Raw genomic sequence first — 27,991 nt, 5'->3', positions numbered from 1 at the left:
ACATCCCTCTTAAAAGTTGAGTGCATAAGAAGCTTCCCTTGGCAGCTTCGCTGTCTGTCTTCCTCTGGTACCATCCCCTTTTCTTCATTGGGATTCTTTTTTTTGGCAGTATTTTAAACTTTATTTTAAGTTCTGGGATACACGTTCAGAATGTGCAGGCTTATTACATAGGTATACATGTGACATGGTGGCACAGAACAGAACAGAAACAGAACGGAGACCTCAGAAATAACACCATGCATATACAACCATCTGATCTTTGACAAACCTAACAGAAACAAGCAATGGGGAAAGGATTCCCTATTTCATAAATGGTGCTGGGAAAACTGGCTAGCCATATGCAGAAAACAGAAACTGGACCCTTTCCTTACACCTTACACAAAAATTAACTCAAGATGGATTAAAGCCTTAAATGTAAAACTAAAAACCATAAAAATCCTAGAAGAAAACATTGGGATTCTTTATAACAATTGTCAGAATTCTTTTTAAAAAAACCTTTTATAAAATCTACTCTCTCTTATAATCTCTATCCAAGGGACCATAAAAGGAGAGACTCCCACTCTCCTTTTCCTGCTGCCTTTCCAAAGTCTAGTGTAGACATCTGACTAGGTGTGTGACTCCTCTCCCAAGTTGTCCTTGTTGCTAAGGTAATCTGTCCCATTCTTTCAAGATTCTATACTTTGCATCACCAACTATTGCTTCGTTATATTGTTCAGGATTAGAACTTGAAAGACAGCTCCTCTGATTGCATTCTTAACTTTTTTAGACAGAAAATTATCAGCAAGGAAAGTCAAGAATTAGCCAAAGAAATTTCCATCAGAAACCTCAAAAGTGTTCATGTCCTTTGATCTGGGAATTCTATTGTTGACATAAAAGCCAAACTCTGTAAAATATTTAAACAGGTTTATCCTGAGCCAATATCAGTGACCATGGTCCAGGGAACAGTCTCAAGAGGTCCTGAGTACATGCACCTGAGGTGGGCAAGTTATAGTTTGGTTTTATACATTTTAGGGAGTCAGAAGTTACAGACACAAACATAAATCAATACATGTAAGGTATACATTGGTACAGGTTGGGAAGGTGGGGCATCTCAGGGGGTCAGGGATGAAGATTACAGGTCATAGGTGGATTCAAAGATTTTTCCGGTTGGCAAGTGGTTGAAAGAGTTAAGCTAAAGACTTGAAGTCAGTAGAAAGAAATGCTTGAGTTAAGATAAGGGAGGTTGTGGAAGCCAAGGTCCTTGTTATGTAGATGAAGTCTCCAGATAGCAAGCTTCAAAGAGAGTAGAAGGTAAATAACTCTTTTTAGACCTTAAAAGGCATCAGACTTTTAGCTAATGTTACCTAGATCCTTGAAAGTCCTAGCTGCATGAATGGAAATTCTCTACAGATGTAACATTCATGCCACAAAAGATGGCTTTGCAGGGCCATTTGAACATATACCAAAGAAATATATTTTAGAGTGAAATATTTTTTATTTCTTATAAGACCTGTATCTGTCATGTGATGCTATACCAGAGTCAAGTTGGAATTTGTTAACTTATTGCCAAAGAGTCTATTTTGTCAGTCTTAAGATCTGTATTTTAGTGTTAATGCTGATTAGTTGTGTCTAAACTCCAACAGGGAGGGGTTATAACTAGGTGTGTCTGACCTCCCTTCCCATCATGGTAGGGAATTCAATTTTTCAGGTTTCCCTTGGTCCAGAGGGGGTCCATTCAGTTAGTTGGGGGGCTTAAGATTTTATCTTTGGTTTACATCACTTCAGGAATTCACCCTAAGAAAATAATTAAGGCTATATACAGAAAACTAATCATGATAATGCTCATTGAAGCATTGCTTATAAGTTCAAAATATTGGAAACATAACACATAAGTAATAACAATAGTTTCATTAAACACGTTATGGTTCTTTCATGGAATGGGCTGTTATGCAGATATTAAAATGTTGTTGAAGGACAGTATTTATTGACCTGAAATGATACCCATAAACCTGCTTAAGTTTAAAAAGTAGATTAAAAACCACATGACACTATGATCCCACTTTAAAACTTGAGGGAGAATATTTGTGTAGAGAAAGCCTGAAAGAATGCATATTAAAAGCTCACAGTGATTATCTCTGAGTAGTGAAATCAAGGGCATTTTTTATTTTACCCTTTTGGTTTGCCCATATTTTTTACAGTGAACTGTTATCATTGAGTAATAACTTAAAAAGCACATTAAAAAAGAATGAATATAAAATTTCTAAAATCCCATTTACATGACCAAAACAGTGTTGCATATAAGAAGACTATGACTTTAAGTTAAAACAAAAGGTAGATGATGGGGCCAACAGCCCCATCACTCTCAGATGCCCTTGCCTTCACCCTGCACCGACTCAAATGCAGAGCTCAGTCTGTGCCATCAAAAAGTAATCTGGACTTTACTGAAGCCCTCACAGGGGCAAGGGAGGAGAGAGTTTACATTCAATCTTGTGGCGAACAAGCTAAAAAAATCTTAGAAATTTCTCTTCACTACAGTTCTTGGCTGCGTTGCTGCTTCTTTCCTGTCCACTTCCATCCTACCACCCCCTTGGAATTTCCCTCTCTTCTGTTATGCAGGATAATTCAGCATGGGGTCTTACCCCCAAACTCTAACTACTGAGTGGACTCCCTTTATTTGAATCTTAACCCTGCCTATTCGTCTATTTTGTGCTGTCATAAAGGAATACCTGAGGCTGGGTAATTTACAAAGAAAAGGTTTATTTGGCTTATGGTTCTGCAGGTTATACAAGAAGCATGGTGCCAGGATCTGATTCTAGTGAGGGTCTCAGAAAGCTTCCACTCATGACAGAAAGCAAACGGAGAGTTGGTGTGTTACATAATGATAGAAGGAGCAAGAGAGACACCAGGGTCTTTTAAACAACTAGCTCTCGCATAAACTAAGAGTACGAACTCACTCATTACCATTGGGGGAGGGCATCGAGCTTTTCATGAGGGATCTGCCCCTATGACCCAAACACTTCCCCCCAGGCCCCAATTCCAACACTGGAAATCATATTTCAACATGAGATTTGGAGGGGACAAATATCCAAACTATATCAGCTTGCCATTTACTATGTGACCCTGAGCAAAATACTTAATCTCACTCAGCCTCAATTTTTCTATCTGTAAAGTGGGGTACGTTCGTGCAAGGATTAAATGAATTAACTCATATGAAGTGCTTAATATAGCGTTTCCCCCGGAGCACGCATAAATATCAGCCTTCATAGTGCTTTGTTCTTTTCTCTCAGACTACCAGAGACAGTTCTTCTGGGACCACTCTTCTTGTCTCTGACTCCCAGGAGAGTATCCAAAGGCTGAGAATTGCGCAGTAAGTTCCAGGGGTCCTATAATCTGAACCACTTATTAAAGATAAGATAAGTGATTGTAAAATTGGTTTTGCTAGCATAGCCTTCCACCTCCTCTTGGCCACATAAGAAGAGGTTTTAATGCAGAAATGTTGGGAGAAGGAAAGTATGGAGAAGTTACATCAGGTGAGAGGTCTTGCCTGCTTACTCCTCACTCAGGCCAACTAAGAGGAGCTTCAAAAGGCACCATTAGGTGCCATAGCATGTGTTTCCTGGAGCTGGGGAAGCACAGGATCTGACCTCTGACTTGCGCCTGAGGAGTCTAAAGGGGAAATGCTGTGTCCCTGCAGCTGAGGGGAGAGTGGGCTGCACAGGTTGCAAGCTGCACCTTTAGCAGGTGAAGGCCAGGGGGTAGGTTTTCTAGGAACCAGATGTGACTCTTTGAAGGCAGCTAGCCCAATGTCATCTTAAAAGGGGTCTGTCCAGGAGGCTTTCTGAAAGGGTACATGGAACCTAGCAGAAAGGTGATCGATCTATTAGTTTCCAATGAATGCCCTAACAAATACCATTCACTTAATGACTTATAACAACACAAATTAGTTTTCTTACATTTCTGCAGGTCAGCAGTTTGAACTGGGTCCACATGGCAGCATTCCTTCTGGAAGCTTCAGGGGAGAATTCGTTTCCTTTTCTTTTATAGCTTCCAGAGGCTGCCTGAATTCCTTGGCTCATGGCCCTCTGCTCCACATTCAGAACCAGCAGGGTAGCATCTTTTTTTCTCTTGGGCTTCTACTCTGTCCCCACATCTCTCTGACAGTGATTCCCCTTCCTCTCTCTTATAAGACCTCTTCTGCTAATTTTGGGCCTATGCAGATCATTCAAGATAATCTCCCCATCTCAAGATCCTTGACTTAATTACATCTGCTAAGTCCTCTTGCTATGTAAGGCAACAGGTTCATTGATTGTGGGGAAATTTAGGATATGACCATATTTTGGGGGCAGCTATCATTTAGCCTGTCACAGTGAACTGTTGGAAACCAGTCTGAGGCTAAGGTTTAATTGGTCACCTGGGGCAAGAGATATTACCTAAAATGGAGGAGAGGAATCCATAAAAATGCCTCCCAAAAAGAGGACAGGGATGAGGGGAGAACACTTGCTAGTAGCCGTACTTTGATTATTTTGTGGTTCCCAAGGCCAGGTGACAACAGTAAGACCCAATAAAGACATGGTAAGACACAAAGGGGTACCCTTTGTCTTAATCTTCTCTCCTTCTGGACATATTTCTAGAAAAGCCAGAAATTTCATCTAGCAAGTAGGAAGAGGTGCACTAGATGGTGGTTTTTAATTATGGAAACAAAACAGATCTTCTGACTAAAAAAGCCCAGAAAAGTACAGGACCCGCCTGATATTTTATCCTGAGGTAGAAAAGCACACGTAGCAGTCCACAGAGAGATTCTGAAGCTACAGAGGGAAATGCGATGAAGCTGGTTTTCACTCGCACACTCTCAACTCCAGATGATAGGCTATGGCCGTATGATGGCTTTTTGCACCATCACTGACCCAGAAGCCCCTTACAGGCCAGAAATGGCTTCCTCATCCTCTCGCCTCCAAGCCTGTACCCTGGGCCCACCTGACTTGAGGAATGGGACTTAGGAAATGGTCAGGAACCATATGCTATTGAATGGCATGGACCAAATCTATTTACAGTTCTCTTTCCTGGCGATAATAAGACTGCATGGTTCCATGAGTAATTTATGCTTTGGAAGCCACTAAGCGAAGTGATGTAGACAGACATTTGCCCACAGAAAAAACAGGTGATAGAAAGAAGGGGAGATTTTGATTTGTGCCAGGTTATGTGGGCTTTAGAATCCAGAAGAAACATGACCCTGGTTGCTGGCCTCAGCTCTCACTTGGTCTAACTTTACCAGAAATAGTCTGCACTGTGGACGGCTAGTGAGCCACTCTAGCTTGTCACCAGTAGGCAGAGCAACGATGCCTTGAACTGATTTATGTGACAAACCAAGGGGGATATATATTTACAACTCTGCAGGTCATTTGTATTTGTCCCCATTGAGGAAGTTGCTATCCAGAGCCTTGGGAGGCTGGAGAGGTTAATAGTGAATGCAGGCGTCTACAGGCAGATCCACCTGGATTTGAATTCTGGTTTCCTCACTTAGTTACTGTGAGACCTTGGGCAAGTTCATGCCTGCTGGAGTTCCAGTTCCCTCTTCTGTTAAGTGGGGATAATAAACAAGATAATCCACATAAAGTACTTAGTACAATGTCTGGCCCAAAGTAAATGCTCAAAATATGTAAGCTGTTATTATTTGCATCATGGGGGTAGTGAAAAGTATCCTGGACTGGAAATCAGGGGACTTGGGGTTCAGATTCAGTAGATAGTTATGTGAAAATAATAGTTCACATTCACTGAGAACTTAAAATGTGTCAGCCATCTCAGTAAGTGTTGACATCAGTCATTTTATTTAAGCTTTATAACCATCCTAAAAGGTAGGGACTCATTAATCCAGATTTTGGCCAGACATGGTGGCTCATGCCCGTAATCCTAGCACTTTGAGAGGCCGAGGCAAGAGAATTGCTTGAGGTCAGGAGTTCAAGACCAGTCTGGGCAACACAGAGAGACCCCATCTTTATAAAGAATTAAGAAACGTGGCTGGATGTGGTAGTGCATGCCTGTAGTCCCAGCTACTTGAGAGGCTAAGGTGGGAGGATCACCTGAGCCTAGGAGTTTGAGGCTGCTGTGAGCTATGATTGTAGCACTTGCTCTCCAGCCTGGGTACAGAAGGCAACTCAATGTCGAAGAAAACAAAAAATCCAGATTGTGTAGATGAAGAGGCTGGTGTGCAAAGAAGAAAGTAGCTTGCCCAGAGTCCCACGACTGGCAATGGTTTAGAGCCTTAGCTCTTAACCAGTGTGTAGAACTGGCCCAGTGTCTTCCCCTCAGTGACCACAATGCTTCCTTTTGTTTGTTTCTTTTGGGACATTGTAACATTTTTAAGGCTTTTTAAATGTCTGAAATACTAACATTTTTGTGGACATGACCCTTATTTTTATATTAAAAATTACTTTCTGAATAATGTACAACTTGAGCCAAACCTAGAACAGTATATGCTGTAGTAATATTTTAAAGTGATCCTCCTGTGGCTTCAGAGTAAAGTCTGAAGTCCTCAGAGAGGCCTACATGCTTCTTTGACCTTACCACATACCTTTTTCTCCTTCTCCTGCCTTGTTGGAGCTGTCTGACCTTGCTCGTCCTCAAATGTGCAGAGATGCTCCTGCCTCGGGGCCTCTGTGCTGGATGTTTTGTCTTCCTGGAAGGCTCTTCCCTAGAGACCTGCACAGCAGCCTCCCTATCTTCAAGTCTTTGCTCAAACATTTTGTCCATGAGGACTATGCTGGGCACCCTATTTAAAATTGCAACCTGTTCCTGCATTCTTTTATATCCTCACCACACTGGATTAGTACAGTGTTCATCACTTTCTAACATACCATACATTTATTTACTATGTTTTTTTTTTTTTTATCATATCCCCCCCATTTAAATGTGTGCTCTACAGAAATTTGCCTTTGTTCACTGATATATCCCAGGTGCTTAGGTCAGTGCCTAGCACATAGCAGGCAAATAATGATTAAGTAAATTATAAAGTAAAGATGATTTTCCAACCACACTTTCCCCACATTTAACATCTTTCGAAAGGAAACTTCTGGTTTTCAGTCCTGTATATAAAAATCTTGGAAGTCACCACTTTGTCCTAACAGCAAGTAAAAAAGGCTGAACAAACTGAGAAATCAACAACTCTTCCTACCTCCATGAGAGAAGTGAGGTCAAAGGCAAACCGATATCCGCAAAATTAGAGAGACCAACAGGAAAATACTGAGAATCACCACTTTTCGGAGCAGAAACTCATGAGTGGAAACCTCTGTGAGAACCAGTGCCAGGGTAGGAAAACTGGAACTGTAATTGACAAATTGCTGGAGTTTCCATGTAGACAAGTCTAATAGATGAGAAGGGCCAAGTCACTGGGTTTCCCCATGTTTTTGTGTGACTCTTTTCTCCTGGAGCTCTACCAGTTCTCACAGTGAATATTGGACAAAAATTGCCACCTGCTTCTGGTAGAAGGAGGGAGAAAAAGAACTATTTTGAAATATATCACAGTATTCTGTTCTTAATAAGACTTGCCCTGAGGAGGAACTGTTTTACCAGATCATAACCTGCTTGGTTTTTACCAGAGTCTAACTGACCTGAGGAAAGAAAATACCCAACCCTAGTCCACTTTAGCCATCATATTCCACAAGGCAGGGGGAGAGGGAACTAAGAAACACTTGTGAAGTTCACATTCCAGAGGCACAGGGCTCACTAAAAGACTGAGACCTAGTCCTAGGACTGTAGAATGCCTCCCTCCCCGACACCTTACCCCCACACTACTACAGGCTTATTTACAGCAGTTCGTTTTACCAAGTACGTCATGCCTGGCTATCAATAAAAAATTATAAGACATACATACAGAACAAGCATCAGAACCAGACTCAGATATGGGAAGCCACGTTGAAATCACAAGACTGAGAATTTAACCCAACTATGGTTAATATTCTAAGGACTCTTATGAATAAAGCAGATAGTATGCACGTACAGATAGGCAGTGTAAGCAGAGAGAGTAACAGAATAAAATCCTAAGAAAGAATGAAAAATAAATCCTATAGATCAAAAACACTGTTGACAGAAATAAGGATGTTTTCCATGGGCTTACTGGTAGACTGGAGGTGGCTGAGGAAAGAACCTTTGAACCTGAGAATGCCTCAATAGAAAACTTCAGAACTGAAATATAAATAGAAAAAAGACTAAAATAAAATAAAACAGAATAAGAACTGTGGGACAACTAAAAGAAGTGTAAAAATTCGCATAATGGGAATGCAAGAAGGAGAAAAAAGAGAGAAAAGACAAAAGAAATATTTGAAACAATGATGACTGAGAATTTCCCCCAAATTAATGTCAGACACCAAATCGCAGATCCAAGATGCATAAGGAAAACCAAGCAGGATAAGTGCCCAAAATACTGCACCTAGGCATATCATTTTCAAACTAAATAAAATATAAAGAGAAAAAACTCACAGGTCCTTTGATTCAGATGATGTTAGCAAGATGGCAGATGAGAATATCCTATCCCTTACTCTCAAATGAATACAGCAGTAAAGTCAACTATACACAGCACCCCAGAATGAAGTTAGAAGTTTGCAGTGACACAGAGGAGTGCAAAGACTGGGGACGGCTGCATAGAAAAGGTCTGTATTGTCCTATGCCCAGGCCAGTGCAGCATCACGATTAATCCCCTCAACTGTGAGTTCTGTCTATGGAGGAAGAGGGAAGTGGGGGACCTCAGTAGCCCTTGCCACTGGAGCTCCCAGCACTCCTCACTACCACCATATAGAAGTTCCAGATCATCACTGATGTGGACTCCAGCCATCAGAATTGACTGGAGCCAGAACCACTGTGTTCCCTGGAGCTGGAACTACCGATTGTTAGTTCTCCCTCCAAGTCAGAGCCACCACTTTTCCACACCCCAGTGAGGTGATGCACATCTGTACTCAGACCAGCACCCTCTGTGAACTGTGGACCTACAATCTGCCCTGATGCCTTCTAGTGGCACTGTATATATGCTATGAGAATGGGCAGTTGTTGCAGCTGTGTGTGTGAGACCACAGGATCAGAGGCCTACCACAGCTGCACATGCAAGCTCACGGGATCAGGCACCCACACCAGATGCATGTGCCATCCATCAGACTTGGCCCCTATTTTCCTGCCATAAACATGCATCCATGTACCTACTGGACCAGGAGCCTTCTGTAGGCAACATGTGCAATCATGTGCCTCCTAGTCCCAACCCCTGGGTATACCCCTAAGATGGCATTCCAGTGAGCCTCCAGAATAGGCATCCCTGCACATCTTTGCATTAGGATCTGGACCTGGAGCCACCACACACCTCATCCAGCTGGTGCCCTTGCATCCACCCATGGGAGAAGGTCTTTTTCTACCTAGGCCAGTCTGTGAAGTTTGGAAGGGATGACTGTTTTTCCAAATGCAAGACCATGCAAGATTACAAAGAACATGAAAAACCAAGGCCAGATGATGCCACCAAAGAACACAATAGCTCTCAATCTATTAGTTGGTGAACAAAGACTTTAAATAATTATTTTAAAGAAGCGCAATAAGCTACAAGAGAATGCAGATAGACAAGAAAATGATATCCAGAAAACAATATATGGAAAAAACAAAATGTCCAACAAAGAGACAGAAATAATAAACCCCTGCCCCCCCAAAAAAAAACAGAAATTCTGGAGCTGAAAAATAAACAATTGAATAAAAAATATAAGAGAGCGACACAAGAGCAGATTCAATCGAGCAGATTCAATCAAGCAGAAGAAAGAATAAGCTAACATAAAGACAAATCATTTGAAATTATCCAAGAAATAAAAAAGGAATGAAAAAGAATGAAGAAAATCTGGGGGATTTATGGGAAACCATCAAGTGAAACAATATATGCATTATGGAACTTTAAGAAGAAGAAGGGAGAAAGAGAAATCATGGCTGAAAATTTCCCAAATCATGGGAGGGAAATTGACGTTCAGATTTACGAAGCTCAAAATTCCCAAATAGGATCAACTCAGAAAAGACTACACTGACACCCATTGTAATCAAATTGTCAAAGGTCAATTACAAAGAAAGGATTTTGAAAGCAGCAATGGAACAGTGACATGCCACATATAAGGAAACCTTAATATGTCTATCAGTGGATTTCTCAGCAGAAACCTTGCAGACCAGAAGAGAGTGGAATGACATATTCAAAGTGCTGACAGAAAAACATGCCAACCAAGCATTCTATACCTGGCAAAATTATACTTTAAAAATGAAGGAGACAGAAATTCTTTTCCTCAGACAAATAAAAACTGAAAAAGTTTGTCACCACTAGACCTACTTTACAACAAATACTTTAAGAGAGTTCTTCAAATTGAAATTAAAACGTGGAAAATGTCTCTGGTATAAAAAAGGTGAAGAAGAAAAAAACATGCTAAACAGTAGCATGGAAGCATATGAAAACCTAAATCTTATGGGTAAATGTAAATATATAGCCAAATATAAAATAATTGCAATGGTGGTATTACACCTGTTAGAATGGCTATTACAAAAAAGACGAAAGATAACAAGTATCAGAATGGATGGGGAGAAAAGAGAATCCTTCTACACTGTCATTGGGAATGTAATTTGGTACAATGATTATGGAATACAGTATAGAGTTTCCACAAAAATTAAAACTAGATCTATATGATCTTTCAATCCCGCTTCTGACTATATATCCTCCCAAAATGAAATCAACATCTCAAAGAGATATATGCATTCCCATGCTTATTGCATCACTATTCACACTAGTCAAGGCATGAAAACAGCCTTCATGTCTGTTGATGGATGAATGAACAAATACAAAAAATTAGCCGGGCGAGGTGGCGGGCGCCTGTAGTCCCAGCTACTCGGGAGGCTGAGGCAAGAGAATGGCGTGAACCCCAGGGGGTGGGGCCTGCAGTGAGCCGAGATCGCGCCACTGCACTCCAGCCTGGGCGACAGGGAGACTCCGTCTCAAAAAAAAAAAAAAAAAAAAAAAAGAAATGGTGGTGTATGTACAATAGGATGTTAGTTAACCTTAAAAAGAAGAAAATTCTGCCATTTGCAACAACATGGATGAACCTGGAGGACATTACATAAATGAAATAATCCGGTCACAGAAAGACAAATACTACACGATCTCACATGTGGAATATAAAATAGTCGAATTCATAGAAGCAGAGAGTAGAATGGTGGTTACTAGTATGAGGGGCTGGAGGAAATAGGAGATGTTCATTGAAGGGTACAAAGTTTCAGTTGTGAAGGATGAATAAGTTCTAGAGATGTAATACACAGCATGGTGACTGCAGTTAATAATACTGTATTGTATATTATATACTTAAAATTTGCTAAAAGAGTAGATTTTCTGTTTTCTCACCACACACACACACACACACAGACACACAGCAACTATGTGAGGTGATGACTACATTAATTAGCTTGATTATAGTAATCACTTCACAATGCATATGTATATCAAAACATTACATTGTATACTTTAAACATACACCATTTTTTATTAAAAAGGAAAAATTCTAATAACAGAATAATTGTGAAAGAAGACAGAGAAGAAACGTTACCCAAAGAAGAGGAAAGAAAGAATTATATCCTACTCTTCCTCAGAAACTATGTACACAAGAATAGAGTGGAGAGAAATCTTTAAAGTATGGGTAAAAAAAAAACCTCTATCAACATAGAATTCTGTACCTGGCAAAATTATCCTTCAAAACTAAAGGAGAAATCAAGATTTTTTTTCGAACAAGTATTTAAGAAATTTGTGGTCAGCAGACGTGCCTTGCAAGAAATGATAAAATAAGTTCATAAGAGAAAAGGAAAAAGACCTAGGTCAGAACCTCAGATCTACATAAAGAAAGGAAGAGCATCAGAAAAGGAGAAGTAAAGGCAAAAGAAAAACTCTTAACTATGCTTGATTGATCTAACAGATAACAGTCTGTTCAAAATAATAATAGCAACTATGCATTCAATTATGTATGCATCATTTTATACATATATACATATGCATACGTATATTTATGTATGCTTATGTTTGAGTAAAACTAATGGCAACAATAATACCTGGGATGAGAGGGAGAAATTAGGATTTTTTTAAACTATAAAGTATTCACACTACCCATAAAGCAGTATTGTGTTATATGAAAATGACTTAAATTAGTTGTAAGTATATATTGCAAGCTCTAGGGCAACTACTAAACAAGTAAAAAATGGATATAACTGATATGTTAAGAAAGGCCAAAAAAATGGAATCATAAAATGCTCAATGAAAATCAGGCAAAAAAAGAATGGAAGGCAAAAATAGGAACAAAGACCAAGAACAAGTAGAAAAACATAACAAATAGAGTAGATATTAATCCAGCTGTATCAATAATTACTTTGGATGTCAATGGTCCAAATGTGCTCACTAAAAGACAGTGATTGTCAAAATGGATAAAGAAAAAGACACAACCACATGTTGTCTACAAGTAAAACCTGTACGTGTCTTTGTATTTATATTTAAATATATACAAATATATTTAAATGTAGATTTAAAGTAAATGGATGGAAGATACATGTAGATTAAAAGTAAATGGATAGAAAAAGACATGCCATGCTAGTACTAATCAAAAGAAGGCAGGAGTAAGTACATTAACTTCAGACAGCAGACTTCAGGGCAAAGAAAGTTATCAGGGATAAAGAGGGGCATTATGTAATAATAAAGGACCAATATTCCAAGACATAACAATTCTAAATGTGTGTGCATATAAAAATAGAGCATCAAAATACATGAGACAAAAATTGATAGGACCAGGAGGAGGAAATAGCTAAATCCAGTATTATAGTTGGGGACTTCAATATCTGTCTATCAGAAATGAACAAATCTGGCAGGCAAAAAAAAAATCAGTAAAGACATACTTGAACTCAACAACAGCATCAGTCGACTGGATATAATTGACATTCATAGAGTAATTCACTCAATAACAGCAGAACACACATTCTTCTCAAGGTCAAATGGAACATTTGCCATGACAAAGAACATTCTGGAAACAATTTCATATATTTAAAAGAATAAAAATCTTACAATGTCTGTACTCAGACCACAATTGCATTAAACTATAAATCAATAACAGAAAGATAGCTCAGAAAAGTCTAAAATACATGAAGATTAAACACACTTCTACAAAAAACATGGGTCAAAAAAACTCAAGAGAAATTTAGAAAATATTTTGAACTAAATAAAAATTAAAACACTACTTACAAAAATTTCTGGATGTTGCAAAAGCAGTGCTTAGAGGAAAATTGATAATATTCAGTGCATGTATGAGGTAAGAAGAAAGATCTAGAATAAAAAATCTCAGCTTTTACTTCAGGAAACTAGAAAAAAATAGCAAATTAAATCCGAAGTGAGCAGAAGGAAAGAAATAAAAATTAGAGCAGAAATCATTGAAACTGAAAGTTGGATATCAATAGAGAAAACCAACAAAACCAAAAGCTAGGTATTTGAAAAGATAAATAAAATCAATAAGCCTCTAGCCAGGCTAATTAAGAAAAAAAAAAAAAAGAGAGTACAGAAATTACTAATTGGAAATGAAAGAGAAGATATCCCTATAGATCCCATGGACATTAAAATAAAAGAAAACTATGAATAATTTTATGCCCACAAATTTAATAATCTTGATGAAATGGAGAATTTCTTGAAAGACACTGTCTGCCAAAACTCACACAACAAAAAACAGACAATCTGAATAGGCCTATATCTATTATATGAATTGAATCAATAATTAATAACCTCTAAACAGAGGTCACCAGGCCCAAATGAGCTCGCTGGTGAATTTTACAAAACTTTATGGAAAAAATTATACTAATTCTCTACAGTCTCTTTTAGAAGATAGAAGCAAAGGGAATACTCCATAACTCATTCTGTTAGACCAGCATTATCCTAATACCGAAAGACATTATAAGAAAGAAAGTGGACAAACCAATATATCTCTAACGAACATACACAAATTTCTTAACACAATGTTAGCAAATTAAGTACAACAATGTATAAAAAGATCTATACATCAAGACCAAGTGGAATTTGTCTCAGGTATGCAAGGCTGGATTAGCATTTGAAAATCAATTAATGTAATCTATGATACCAACAAACTAAACAGAAAATATCATATATTCACATCAATAGATGCAAAACAATATTTAACAAACTCTAACACTCATTCTGATAAAAAGTCCTCAGTCAGCTAGGAATACAGGGGAACTTCCTTAACTTTATAAAGAACATCTACCAAAAACCTACAGCTAACATCAATAATATTGAGAAACTCTAACTTTCCCACTGAGATCCAGAACAAGGCAAGAATGTTCTTTCTCTCCACTTTTTTTTCAACATCGTACTGTAAGTTCTCATTAATGCAATAAGACAAGAATGGAAAAAAGTGTATACTGTGAAAGAAGAAATAAAATTGTCTTTGTTCCCAGATGACTTGATCTTTAAGTTGTCGACTATATGACATTCTAATGATTTCAACTATGTGACATTCTGGAAAAGGCAGAACTATGAAGACAGTAAAAAGATCAGTGGTTTTCAAGGGTTAGGGGAGAGAGAGTGCTGAATAGGTGGAGTATAGAGAATTTTGAGGGCAGTGAAACTACTCTGTATGATACTACAATGGTGGATATATATCATTATACATTTGTCCAAACCCATAGAATGCACACTAAGAGAAAATCCTAATGTATACTATGGACTTTGGGTGATAGGATTGTGTCATTGTAGGTTCATTATATCAGTCCGTTTGGACTGTTGTCACAAAATACTCTAGACTAGATAATTTATAAATGGAAATTTATTGCTCACAGTTTTAGAGGCTGGAAAGTTGAAGAATAAGGCACCAGCAGATTCATTGTTGGGTGAGGGCCCATTCCTTATAGATGGCACCTTATATGTGTCCTCACACAGTGGAAGGGACAACAGACTCCCTGATGCCTCTTTAATGAAGGCCCTAATCCCATTCATGAGGGTGCAGCTCTAATGACCAAATCACCTCTCAAAGGCCCTACCTCTTAATACCATCACCATAGGGGTTTGGTTTCAACATTTGAACTTTGTGGGGACACAAACATTCAGACCATAGCGTTCTGTCATTGGCCTTCCAAATTTATGTCCTTCTTATATGCAAAATACATGCTTTCCATCCCAATAGCCCCCTAGTTCTTAACTCCTTGCAACATCAGCTTTAAAGTCTCATTTGAATATTAACTTGTTCAACATATGGGTGAGACTCAAGGTGCAATTCATCCTGAGGTAAATTCCCCTCCTGTGGTGAACCTGTAAAGTCAAACAACTTATGGGCATCCAAAATACAATGATGGGATAGGCCTAGGATAGGCATTCCCATTCCCAAAGGGAGAAACAGGAAAGGAGAAAGGGGTAACCGATTCAGTAAATCCAGAACTCAACAGGGCAAACAATATTAAGTCTTAAGGCTGTATAATACTCTTCTTTGACTCGATGTTAAACTCCCAAGGCTCCAGCCAATCCTGCCCCCATGGCTTTGCTGGGCACAGTCCATCCATCAACTCTTATGGGTTGGGATTAGAAACCTGTGGCTCTCCCAGGCTGGAGGTGCATGCTGATGGCTCTACAGTTCTGGGGTCTTGGGAGCAGACCTGCCCGCACTGTCCTGCTGAGCATTGCCCTAGTGGGGTCTCTCTGTGGTGGTCCTGCCCTGCAGCAGTTCTCTGCCTAGGCCCTGAGGCTCTTTGGGGCATCCTTTGAAATCCAGATGGAGGTAGCCATGCTTCCATAGCTTGTGCACTCTGTGTACCAGTGGAGATGGCACCATGCGGACACCAGCAAAGTTTATCACCTGTGCCTTCCAAAGGGGTGACCCAAGCCATACCTGATTCTGCCAAGGAGTATTGTGCCCAAATGCAGGGAGCAGAGCCTTGAAATCATTCTGCTCCCAAGGCCCTTGCATTTTGGGCCTGTGATAGGTGAAGTAGCCCCTGAAGATCTCCAAAATGCCTTTAAAGTCATTTTTCCATTGTTTTGTTGAATAGCACCTAGTTTTCATTGACCCATACTAATGTCCTCATCAGAAGCCAATAATGGCTTGGGCATACTCTTAGTGTTCTCTCCTGAACATGTCTTTTCACTCTTTAAAACATGGCCAGGCTGAGAATTTCTCAAAATATTAAGGTCTGCTTCCCTTTTGATTATCAATTTTATCCTTAATTCATTTTTCTTTTTTTGCATTTTACTAAAAGCAGTCAAGAGAAGCCATGCTGTACCCTTGGCACTTTGCTTAGATATTTCTTCCACTAAATATTGTTTTTCATGGCTCAGAAGTTCTACCTTCCTCACAGACAATTCAACAGAATTCAACAATTTTTTTTTTTACCTTTATAACAGGCATAGCCTTTCCTCCAGTTTCCAATAACTTGTTAGTCATTTCCATCTGAGACCTCATCAGAAAGTACTTTAGCATCCATGTTTCTACCAACTTTCTGATTATGATCAAAAGTAATCTCTAAGATGATTGAGGCTTTCTGTGTATCTCTCCTCTTTTTCTAAGCCCTCACCAAAATCACTCTTAATGCTCTGTTTATGTCCATGTAGATTCTTTTTCTAACATGCACCTCAAAATTTTTCCAGATTGTACCCATTACCCAATTTCAAAGCTGCTTCCACATTTTTAGATATTTGTTATAGCAACATCCCTCTTCTTGGTAAGAATTTCTGTCTTTGTCCATGAGGGCTTCTATAACAAAATACCTTAGACTGGATAATCTATAAACAATAAACACGTATTGCTCACAGTTCTGGAGGCTAGATCAAGGTGCCAGCAAGACATGGTGTGTGGCGAGGGCCCATTCCTCATAGATGGCACCTTCTGTGTGTCTTCACATAGTGGAAGGGACAAGCAGGCTCCCTCAAACATCTTTTATAAGGGCACAAAAGCCCCACCTCTTAACACAATTGCATGGAATGTTAGATTTCAACATATAAATTTTGAGGAGGCATAAATATTTGGATTATAGCCTTCATCAACCTTAGGAAATCAACCACTGTGGTGGGGATGTTGATTATGGGGGAGGCCATGCATATGTGAGGAAGGAGGTATATGGGAAATCTCTGTATCTTCTGTTTAATACTGCTATGAACCTGAAACTGTTTTTAAAAAATGAAGTCTATTAAAAAAGGCCAATGCAGTATACTTGGAGATTGTCATGTTCTTAAACTAAGAAATTAAGTTGTGTTAAATCCTGCAGTTGAAATAAACAGTGCCAGAAGACAAAAGAAATTCTTTCAAAACCATCTTACTTTACATGTTACTCATGAGGAAGTTTATTGTGGGTTCTGTTGTCATTTCTGGCTGCCAAAGCCAGTCTAGGCCCTGCCTACCTCCAGTGGGCACCCTGGTGGAGGTGGCTTACATTGGTGGAAATGTGAGGAAGAGGACAGGAAGTGAATCTGGAGGCTGATGTGGTGGGGAGAGTGGGAATGTGAAGGGAGGAGAGCACAGAGGGAGGCTCCTATCCCTTCCTTCCATCAGGGCTGGATTCCCTCTTCTTCTTTTTGCCCCTTCTTTCTCCTTGCAGTCAGCTCTGTTCTTCCAGGGTCTGACCCACCACTCCTCCTTCCCCTGGCCACCCTCCCCGGAGAAGTCCAGCATGATGGATGGAAACGTCTTCCTCCTTAGCTGTGGCTCCCCTCAGCCACAGCTCAGGGTACAGCATCTGATGGCCAAGCATACAAAAGGGAGGTGGCCCTCTGTCATTCTGTTCCAGCACTGCAGTCATGACTTCTCCTCTGCGGCCTCAGCTTCCCCATCTGAGAAATGAGATGGTTGGATTATGTTCTCTTTTGACTTTGCCCTGCTATGATTCTGGGGTTTAGCTCCAAAGCCCTCTCTACAGAAAGTCAGTCCCTCCTTTCTCGGGTCCCATAGCGCCTGGCTTATCTTTTGTGCTAGCTTCTGTCAAGAGCATGGAGTATCATATTAGGAATGCGGAGGAAAGGGGCTGAAGCCAGAGGGTCTGAGTTCAAATTCAACTCTCTACGTATTAATGGTGGCCCCAGAGCAACGTCCTTAACCTCTTGAACCTGTTTCCTCAACGGTGAAATAAGCATGACGCTACCTGTCTCATAAGTGGGTATTAAATGGGGCATGAGACTAACCATGTGCTGGCACGTAGGACGTGCTCTATAAATAAGAATGTTGTTGGTATTATTAGTGACTCCTATTCCTTCCCGTATTTAACACTTGTTTGCCACGCACCTCTTCACTGTTGGGAATTCTGCGTGGTGAGCTGCATACCACGGTGATCTTCTGAGACCTGGCTCCTGCCTTCAGGGAGAGGCCAGGCGAGATGACCTCCCTGTTAATCCTCTGTAAACAAGGCCCCCTCAGTTCTTTAACAATCGAGGCGCTAGCAGTGTCCCTGTCCCTGAATTACAGAGAGGAAACAGGCTTATAGAGGGCGCAGCGCCCACCCAGGGCCACAGCTGGTGGGAGAATCCCTGAACCCTAGCTGTCCTCCGGCCCCCAGGGAGGGCTGACGCCGGGCTTGGGGTGGGGGCTGCGCTGCCGCCTCTCCTCTGCGCTTACCTGGGCGGGGGACAGGGTCGAGTGCCCTAAAGTACCCCTGGCACTCCCGGGTGCGCGTCCCTCCCCGACGCCCTGCGCCCACCCGGGCCCAGGGGCACGAGGCGGCCTCCAGCCTCCTCCCGGGTCCGGGGAGGGCACAGCGGGTCCGGGGCGGCCTGGCGGGGCTGGCGGAGCACGTCTCGGCGGCAAAACAGGCGCCGGGCATGCTCTCGGATGAACTTGGCAGATTTAGACACTCAGCCCTAATTGCGGCTAGCTCGGGCCGCTGCACCCGCGCGGGGCAGATGTGCCTCGGCGGTGCCCAGGCCAATTGCTCCCATTTATCCCGGCCTCGCCCGCCCAGTTGGGAGCGCGCGGCCGGCTCGGGCCGCCAGGAAACGCCTCTGCCATCAATCAGAGGCGGCGGGGCGGCCGCGATCGATGGCGGCCCCCGCACTGAGGCCCCCGCCTCCGGATCAATCGGCCGCCTGCCGTGTTCCCCCGCGGCCTGCGGACGCCGCGCTGGGAAAGACCGGTCGATGCGTCTCCGGGCGCCGGGGCACGCAGGGACGGCGGCCTTCGCGGGGCTCTGCGCTCACCCTGGCCTCGTCCTGCCGGGCCCGGGTGATGCCGGCCCGTCCAGCAGAGGCTCCCCAGGCAGCCTCAGCTGGGCTCTGGGGGACCCCCTGGGACGGCGGGGTGCGGCCCAGAGGACAGCTCTACGGCCGGCCGGGGTGATGGAGGTGATGGTAGTGCTGGGGCCGGAAAGAGCTCCGACCTCAAGGAGAACTGCCCTCGAGGTTTCTCTTCTCTTCTCATCCGCATCTGACCCCATCGCTTCTGCCCACTGCGCCCTCCCTCTCCTTTCCTTCCCCTCTCAGTTCCCCTCTTGGCCCTCTTCCTGTGTTCTCACTCTCCTCTCTTTCTCCCCGCCTTCACTCCGCATTTACTCTCTTCCTTTTCTCTCCCCGTCTCTCCATTCCCTCTTCCTGGCCTGCCCGCCCCTTCCTGCCTTCTTTCTCCTTTCTGTTTACTTGCACTCCCTTCCACAACTCTTAGAGCACCACCCTCCCGCCCTTCTCTCCCCAGGTTAGGGCTTGCAGGCTCTCCTCCTGCAGATATAGTCTGAGTTTTACCCGGCCCCATCCTTCTTCCCCCGCCCCCCTGCCGCCTTGTTCTAATGCTGCCATATTGTATCCTAAGACTGTGGCCAGCCTCCCAGGCAGAGGTGCTGGTCTGAGGCACCGAGTAATTCCTTACTAGAGGGTGGGAAGACTCTCTCAACCCTTCAAATAGCATCAGGATAATGTCAGCAGAATTAACTCAAGCTCTCTAATTACCCCTTGGTTCACTATCAATGTTTTCATTTGAGCTCGTATTGAATGAGTCTTTGTCAGAGAAAATCAGCAACATTGTGTCTGCAAGGCAGCCAGAAAAATTCAAAGAACTCAAAGGTGAGGAGAGGGCTTTTTTGTTTAGATCACAAAAACCTTTGATAAATCACCCTCATGGCTGTCTACCCCTGCTCCCTTCCAACCCCAATTCTCTTTCTTCATAAGCTCATAAAAAGTATGGCTTCTTCAAAAGTTTAAGATGGGTGCAAGAACAGCTACTCACACAGATTCCACTGGAGAAGCCACACCCAGCTCTAGGCATTACCCCTTTCCAAAGTGCTGTGTCTGCTCTCATCAGAGAAAGGATGCCTGCTACAATGGAGGTTTTCTACTAGCTATTAATTCAGGATGTTCAAATCCCCATCTCCTAATATGTCCCCGTTTAAAGCCTTAAAACACTTCACTAAAGCTGCCTCTCTTACTCTTGGATTCTGAGTACCTTCAGGCTGTTTCTGTCTTAGACCAATCTGTTCCATTTTCTGCAAACCCTTCAGCTTTCTGATAGCAAAGAAGGATGCTCCGGAGGAACCTGCAGGGGCCTCAACTGTGTTCAGCCCAAATGTGCATGGCTGCTTCCTCATCCTGCCCTAGGGTGTTTCTGTGTTGAAAAAAATTAGTGAAAAACCAAACCACAACATTAGTAGTTAAAACAACAGTTGAAAAATAAGAACCACAAAGGTTCACCACTTTCTTCCTCCCCATCCAGTTCATCCCCTATTTTTAGTGCCTGTTGGACTTCAGGGATTTTACTATGTGTGTGTGTGTGTTACTGGGAGCAAGAGGGGCATTTGGCCTTTGCCTCACGTTTACAAAGGGGCCTCAAAATTAGACTTTTGATGTAGTCTTCTAATAAGATTAGAAGACACACGCTAGCCCTGCTATAAATTCCCAAGACAACTTGGTGTGACTACAGAAAGGCCCTCCTTCTGCAAGACACTTTGCTGCCAATGGCCGGAAAATTGTCATGAAAACCAGACAAATCTGCAATGGCTAGCAGGAGAAGGATGGCCCTGGAGGCCTCGCTCACAGTCAGAGAGACCTCACTGACAGAACTGAGAAATGATGGCCCTCTCTCAGGTGTAAACGTGCATGTCATTAACGGAGCACACGGCTTACAGTGCTCTGTGAATTCATGTGCCAGATCAGCTCTGCATTTACTTTGTGATTAGCATTGTTATGTTATATTGGGTTCTTTATGTGAAAATATTTGTTTGTTGAAAGTATGTTTTAAGAATATCTCATAATTTTTGTAGCCATCTTTTGACACATTTATTTTAATACATCTGAACTCTCAAAAAGTGAATTTAACTTGATCTTTTCTTGCTTCTCAGGGTTCCTGGGAGCCATTCCTTATTTTTGGGAAGCCAAGCTTCTACCCTCCTGCAGAATTTTCTTGGAGAATCATTTCTTCCCAGCTCTCAGCCCATGAAGTTATATCCTACTATAACTTCAAGGTGGCCTGGACCTTATTGACCAATCAGACCATCAGATTTCCCTGTGGATAGGCATTATGACCAAATTTTCCCAGTGAGACTGAATTTCAGAACTTTGTTTTAGGCTGCTGTGGAAGAAAAGAGCTTTTCTGCTGCAATTGCTAAGGACTGGGTTCCTGGCAGCATTTTCACCATGAAGTGAAAGCCTGAGAGTGCATCCAACACAGAGCAGCAGGAGCTGGAGAGGGAGAGGGACCTGTCACCCACATTCCACTGTGGGTTTTAGCCTGGGCCTTCAGCCGGGGGAATTGTCCTCCTGTCCCAAATGACCATGCTGGAAGGGGTTTTAAAGGTCCAAGTCCAGTAGTCTCATTTTACAGATGAGAAAATCAAGGCCTAGAGAGCAGGAAGCTAGAAAGTGTTAGAGTCAGCCTGAGAATCCAGAACTCCCTGTTCTCGTGGTATAGGAAGCCCAGCCTGATGTCCATGGTAAAGCAAAAAGGGCTCAGAAAGAGCAGACTGTGGTAAAACAACTGAAATTCAGACTTTTAATGAGATTAAGCTCACCAAACAGTTTTTGGAGTAGTTTCTATGTTCATATGGATATATAATAGGTTTTTATTGAAGGCTAAATATGTTGTGCTAGGCACTGTGCTAGGGAATTGCGGGTACAGTGGCATGCAGAAAACAGACTCGGGTATGGGAGCTCATGGGCTGCTAAAAAAAGGCTGTGCAGGTTGTGCACTGCCTCATTCTAGGGGGATCAATAGATCCTGAAGTGAAAGGCACACTCTAGCATCACGCAGTGCACAAAAATATGGCAGCTCTGGGGGCTCAATACATTGCTATTCCTGAACCTGGAACATGGCCCTGAGTATGAGAATGCAGAAGAAAATGAGATGGTGCCCGTGCGCTGCAGAAGTCTGCTCTATCACATGGGCATCTGCTTATATAGTCCACTTGCGGGGACAGCCCTTTCTGAGGCCTAATTCCTTGATTAAAAACAATGAGAAGGGTCCAGGGGCACATGAGGAGAAGCTCGCTCATGTCCTGCTTAATGCCAAGCTTTCTTAATAATTTTCAGTGATTGGGAAGAGGGGAATGGTGACTGGCGAAACCAGAGGGGAACTGATGGGAGAGAAATGCTGCGGCCAATTAGCTGAAATGTTACAGTCAGTGCATCCCCAGCTTGATGGGCTCATTAAGCCACAGAGCTTCCTGACAGGTTTTGGTTCTAGTTAACAGCAAGACGTGGACCCTCTGCCTTGCATATGTGGCTCATCAAGTGCTCCTGAGTGTGCGGGTCTGCCTGTTTCTCTTAGCTCCCCTGGTGTCTTCCCCAATTTATCCCCTCTGTGGGTTTGTGGCTTGTGAGATTCCACCCTGAAGTCTTCCCCAAATGCCAAATGATTTCCCTGCATGCACAGATTATATTTTCCCTTTGAAAGTTTAATCTGAATGCTCAATGTTCAGTTGCCAAAGGCTGTGAACTAATTTCTCTTGTCATTGCCACTTGGTGGAAATGTCATCATTAGTGAGGCAGGAAACGCTAAAGAAGGGAGAGGAGGGGAGAAGAGGATGGGCAGGAGGGTCTCCAACCCTCCCAGCGATGCCTAAATGCCACAGCAATTAGAGAGATCCCTTGCCTGGTGAGGGGAGTTGCCCATGCGACGAACCCAAGAGTAGGCTGCACCAAGGAGGTGCACTCTGGGGGCCTGACGGCTTGGCTGTGCTCCTTGGGTGGAGTGGAGCTCATTTGGTCAGCGTGCCCCAGGGACAGGCAGCCAGAGTCCTGTGCGACCTCTGTAATGAGAAACATTCCTGGACAGTGGTTCTGCCTTTTGCAAAATCACAGTTCACTCTGTGACCTGGTGTGGCTTATATAAAGGTCCTTGCAAGAGTGACTCCTTGTAACTGAGCTGGGGAGACTTTGCAGACAAATTGCCTGCTGCTTGTTACTGGTCAGTTAACTCAGCTAGTTGCCAGGATCTACTAAAGCTAAGTTCCACTCTCAAACATGCTACCTATTCTGTGATGCCTGCTTATGTCTATTTATTTTATTCCCTTTAAATTATTTCTGCATTTCTACCTTACATTTTATATGATTTTTTTGTTTAAAAATGTATTCTTGCCACTGTGAATAGTGCTGCAATAAACATGCATGTGCTCGTGTCTTTATGATAGAACGATCAATGTAAATGCTCATCAGTGGTAAACTGGATAAAGAAAATGTGGTACATATACACCGTGGAATACTGTACAGCCATTAAAAAGAAAGATGTCATGTCCTTTGCAGGGACATGGATGAAGCTGGAGGCTACTATCCTTAGCAAACTAATGCAGAAACAGAAAACCAAATACTGCATGTTCTCATTTATAAGCAGGAGCTAAATGATAAGAACACATGTTCCCCATAAATGAGAACAACACACATTGGGGCCTGTTGGGGAGTGGAGGGTGGGATGAGGGAGAAGATCAGGAAAAATAACTAATGGGTACTAGGCTTAATACCTGGGTGATGAAATAATTTGTACAATAAACCCTCATGACGTAAGTTTACCTATAGAACAAACCTGCACATGTACCCCTGAACCTAAAATAAAAGTAAATAAAACAGAAAAAAATGTGTTTTTAAAGATTATGAGATAATTTAATTCAAAAACACTGGAAACATAACAGATACCAATTTACTCTACCTACATCTATCTCTGAAACACACACAGATCAGGTTTGTGTGAAATTTCATAGATTACCTCATATTCACTTTGGGAGTGAACAAGTTACAAACCAAAAAAGAACAAATATTGACTCAGTGCCTACAGAATGTGTCAAGAAATGTGCCAGAAACTTTCATAACTATTCTTCCCATTTAATGCTCATAAACAGCCCTATGGGACAGGCACCAGGGTCCCCATTTTTCAGATGCCAGTCAGCAGTGGTCAAAGATTTGCCTCAGGGTTTGTAGTTTAGTAAATGGCTAAACTGGGATTTAACCTAAGACTGACTTTTGGTGTATTCTATGTTTTCTTTTCTTTTTTTTTCCTCCAAATTTCCTGTTGGTGAATTATAATCAGAGTTGGATTAACCACAGTGTTTACTGCCTGAGATGTGGGTAACTCTTTCCCCCTCTGGGCCTCAGTCTTCTTATCTGTGCAATGGGTATAATGTTCTGGGATCTGACTCCCTTGTCAGTTACTGTGAGGACAAAATTGGGCAGCACCTAAGGAAGTGGTAGCAAAGCAGTGTTAAGCAGTCTGAGGAAAATTAAGGAGTTATTTAGAGTGTTCCCAACATCCTCCTAATAGCCCAGGGCCTGGTAGTCATTGTAGTCAGGACCTGAACAAGAGCCTGAGCAGGGTTCTGGAAATCCAAGTCAAGGGCTGAGGAAGGGGTTGTGGGTGGGTTGAAGCTTCCTGCTCTAGAGCCTGGGTCCTCTCATCCACGGCATCAGAACTGGTGATTTTGCTTTCACAACTCAATTCCTTGCTTCCCATAGGAACAGAAATTATATTTCTGCAGCAAAATCTGCCTTCAGAGCTTTCAAAGCAGATGGGCTGCATCCCACCTTAGGCCTGTAATGGAGGAGGGGGTGAGACCCATGGTGGCTGGTTGGCAAGCACTGCTCAGACGCTCCCCAAGACCTGGACCTTGTAATGGGCCAGGAGGGAAGGTGGGCTCCTGGGGGACTGGTTCAACCCTCCGTGCCTGGCCTGCTGCCTTCGGGTCAGGGCAGCAATCAACTCTAGTTGAATAAGTAGAGTGGAGGGCAGGGTTCTAGGGACTGGTGGGGCTAAGTCTGACCTGGCAAGATGCCAGAAATGTATTTTTATAAATTACCGTGGCCTTTTGGCCTTTGCTTGTATCTGCTCTCAGCATCTTCTAAGGTGTTCAGGGCTCCCAACAAGCCAGGACTTTTCACTTGGCAGGAAAGTCCCTTCCACTCCCGGCCAGCCTGCAGAGCCTGAGGATCCATCTCCCCATGTTGAATGCAGTGCCCAGGGTCACCACGCTGGCACTGGTCCTTAAACCCAGGCACACACGATGCCTTCCCTCAGCTCTCCCCACTCAGCATCTTTGCTTCTTTGCCTTCAGAGCATTCACCCCAAATACTCACCCTCCAAAAATGGAGCAAAAGCAAAAACTGGAATGGCCATGCATTTGAAATTCCCCAAGATGTCAGCGTTCTTTCACCTAGGCACAGACCCGTCTCAGATTCCCATAACTCTCAGCTCAAGCCTAAGTCAAGTCCCTGGACCCTTGGGCTCACCCAGATAATGTGCCCAGAGCACCCTCTGTGGGGTGAGTTGTTGCCTTATTGCTAAGAGACAGAATTGCGGCCTTCAAGGAGCCCAGTTTCATGGATTCCAAGGGAGTCAGGAGTAAGGGGCATAGTCTTTGGAGCTAACTCTGTGAAGGAGGAAAGGTCGAGAGGCAGGAAAGTAGGATGACATCCTCTTTCTTTTTCTTTTCTGTCAACTTCATAAAGAACTTTCCCCTCATTACCTCATTCAACTCTCTCAATAGCCCTGTGAGTAATCAGGGAAAATGTGTCCCCATTTTAGCAAACTGCAGCTCAGACAGTCCAAGTGACCTTTCCAAGGTGACAGATCCACTGAGAATCGAAGCCAAGGCCCAAATGTATTTGTCTGGCTCCAAGTTCAACCAGTGCCTGCTTCCAAGAATCAGTGCTTCATCTGGATGTTTTGGAGGTGTTTGGAGGGCAAGGACAAGGGTAGTCCGGGAAGGCTTCTTGAGGGAGGTGGGTTTAGGCTGGGCCCCTGACAAAGGAGAGAATCTGGCCAAGCAGAGGGTAGATGACCCTCTCAAGGTTGCTCCCTGCCCATGATCTCCCTGATTTTGCAGGATCCAGATGCCATTCTCACCCCACTCTTCACCTCTCTCACCAGGGACCAGAGGCTTGAAATTAAAAAGTTGTCATTTGCTGGAACAAGGCAGCTTCGGGCCCTGAGGCTGGGCCTGTGAGGCCCACACTTGACGGTGCCTGTTCACAGCCTGCCTGGGCTGCGGGAATGGAGGAGGCATTACCATCTGTCTGCTGAGCCAGATCAGTAGGGGGGAGGACACCGTGCTTGGCTGGGGTCCTGCCACCCAGGGTGGGGCTGGAAGTTGTACCTGGGGCTGTCTTGAACCCTGATTCCACTTTCTGATAGTTTCCTCCAGCTGCTCTCTGACCCACATTCCAGCCTGGGCCCTGCGCCTTGGGAGAGTCAGTGAGTCTGTAGAAAGGAAGGGGAGAAAGGCATGGATGAAATAAAAATAAAAATAGACATTTTTAGTTATATGAAAGAAATTCCCTTAGATTTTGCCTTGTTGTTCATGTGATGATGATTTCTTGAGTGTCTATCTTGGGCCAGGCACAGTATCTATGTTAAGGGTGCAGAGATCAGTAAGACACCATCTTTTCCTTCATAGGAAACTGGGTCTGGTGTGTGACTGTGTGATGGGGATTTGATTTAACTTGTTCCTTGTTTGCTGCTCATGTCCCACAACTAAAGAAGGGCCTGGTTTTAGATCTAGGAAGCCAAATAGGAACTGTGGGCAGAGCAAGAGGCACCAACTTAAATGCTTGCAAGGTCCAGGCAGGAAATACCAGTGAGTGAGGCCAGGTGGGGAGTGCAGAGAGCTGGGGACTGCAAGTCCCACCCAAGACGGGGCATCCACCCCTCAGTTTGAGTCTCCTGATTCTGTGGAAGAAAGGGACCCAGTATTGCACATCTACTGATTTTTCAACAGAAGCTGGAAATCTGGATTTTAAAACACTCAAATCTCTTAATCGGTTGGCAACTAGTTCAAATAAATATTTTAAAAACCTGGTTTTGGGACACATGCACACGCACATGAATATGCATATTGGATTTGGCAGTTGGGCCATGAGTCTTGGTTTGGCCATCTCTGTGGAAGAGTCTGGAGGATGAAGGAAAGAGAGAGGAAATGTGATCATAGGTGCTAAGTTGATTTATAAAATAAAGAGCTGACAATGAGAAAGTTGGACAGAGAGAAAGAAAAACATTGTATATTGGGACTGGAGAGGAAGATGTGGGATTTTGTTTGAGAGACATTCCTGGATAGTAGTCAGGTATGAGAAGTATTGGAAATGGAGGGAGGGAATTTTGTAGATTGGTTTTGAGTTATGAATTCAGTCACTTACTATACTCAAGTAGAAGAAATAAAGATTGATATTTCTTTAAGCAATCTCTGCTTGACCCCTGTCTGAAGGTTTAAAAAATGTGAATTCTTACAAACCTGGATTAAATGGAACCACAGCTTATATATAGGCTAAAAGTATCATGCATTAGATTCAATTTCTTGACTTATTAGGAGTAATTTCTATGAATTCATTATAAAACGCTTGGTGAAGTAAAGAGAAGAAAAAAGACTAATATAGTTAGTGAGAGTGATTCTGTCAACATTTTCATCCAAGAGTCTAAAAGGCAGCATGAAATGAGAGGTATGAATCTGTGTCCTTTCAGTCAGCCTCAGCTCTTACATGCCTCTCACAGTGTGGGGTTTCTACATCAAATGTAAAGTAAAGATGTGTGTATGTATGTGTGTGTGTGTATGT

General features: G+C 42.7%; 1 long non-coding RNA gene across 1 annotated transcript in view; it reads left to right on the top strand.

Annotated features, from left to right (window-relative positions):
• Positions 1–862: 862 nt before the first annotated feature.
• The window catches only part of LOC129493038 (uncharacterized), a 33,190-nt gene continuing 6,061 nt past the window's right edge, over positions 863–27,991 (top strand). The window contains exons 1-2 of the long non-coding RNA XR_008661016.1: positions 863–976; positions 3,267–3,346. This is a non-coding gene — a long non-coding RNA (uncharacterized lncRNA). The remainder of the gene's footprint in view (positions 977–3,266; positions 3,347–27,991) is intronic.

Source organism: Symphalangus syndactylus, chromosome 11 (genome assembly GCF_028878055.3).
Source record: "Symphalangus syndactylus isolate Jambi chromosome 11, NHGRI_mSymSyn1-v2.1_pri, whole genome shotgun sequence".
NCBI classification, from domain to species: Eukaryota; Metazoa; Chordata; class Mammalia; order Primates; family Hylobatidae; genus Symphalangus; species Symphalangus syndactylus.
Note: the sequence above shows the minus strand (reverse complement) of the source record. Positions and strands in the feature narration are given on the sequence as shown.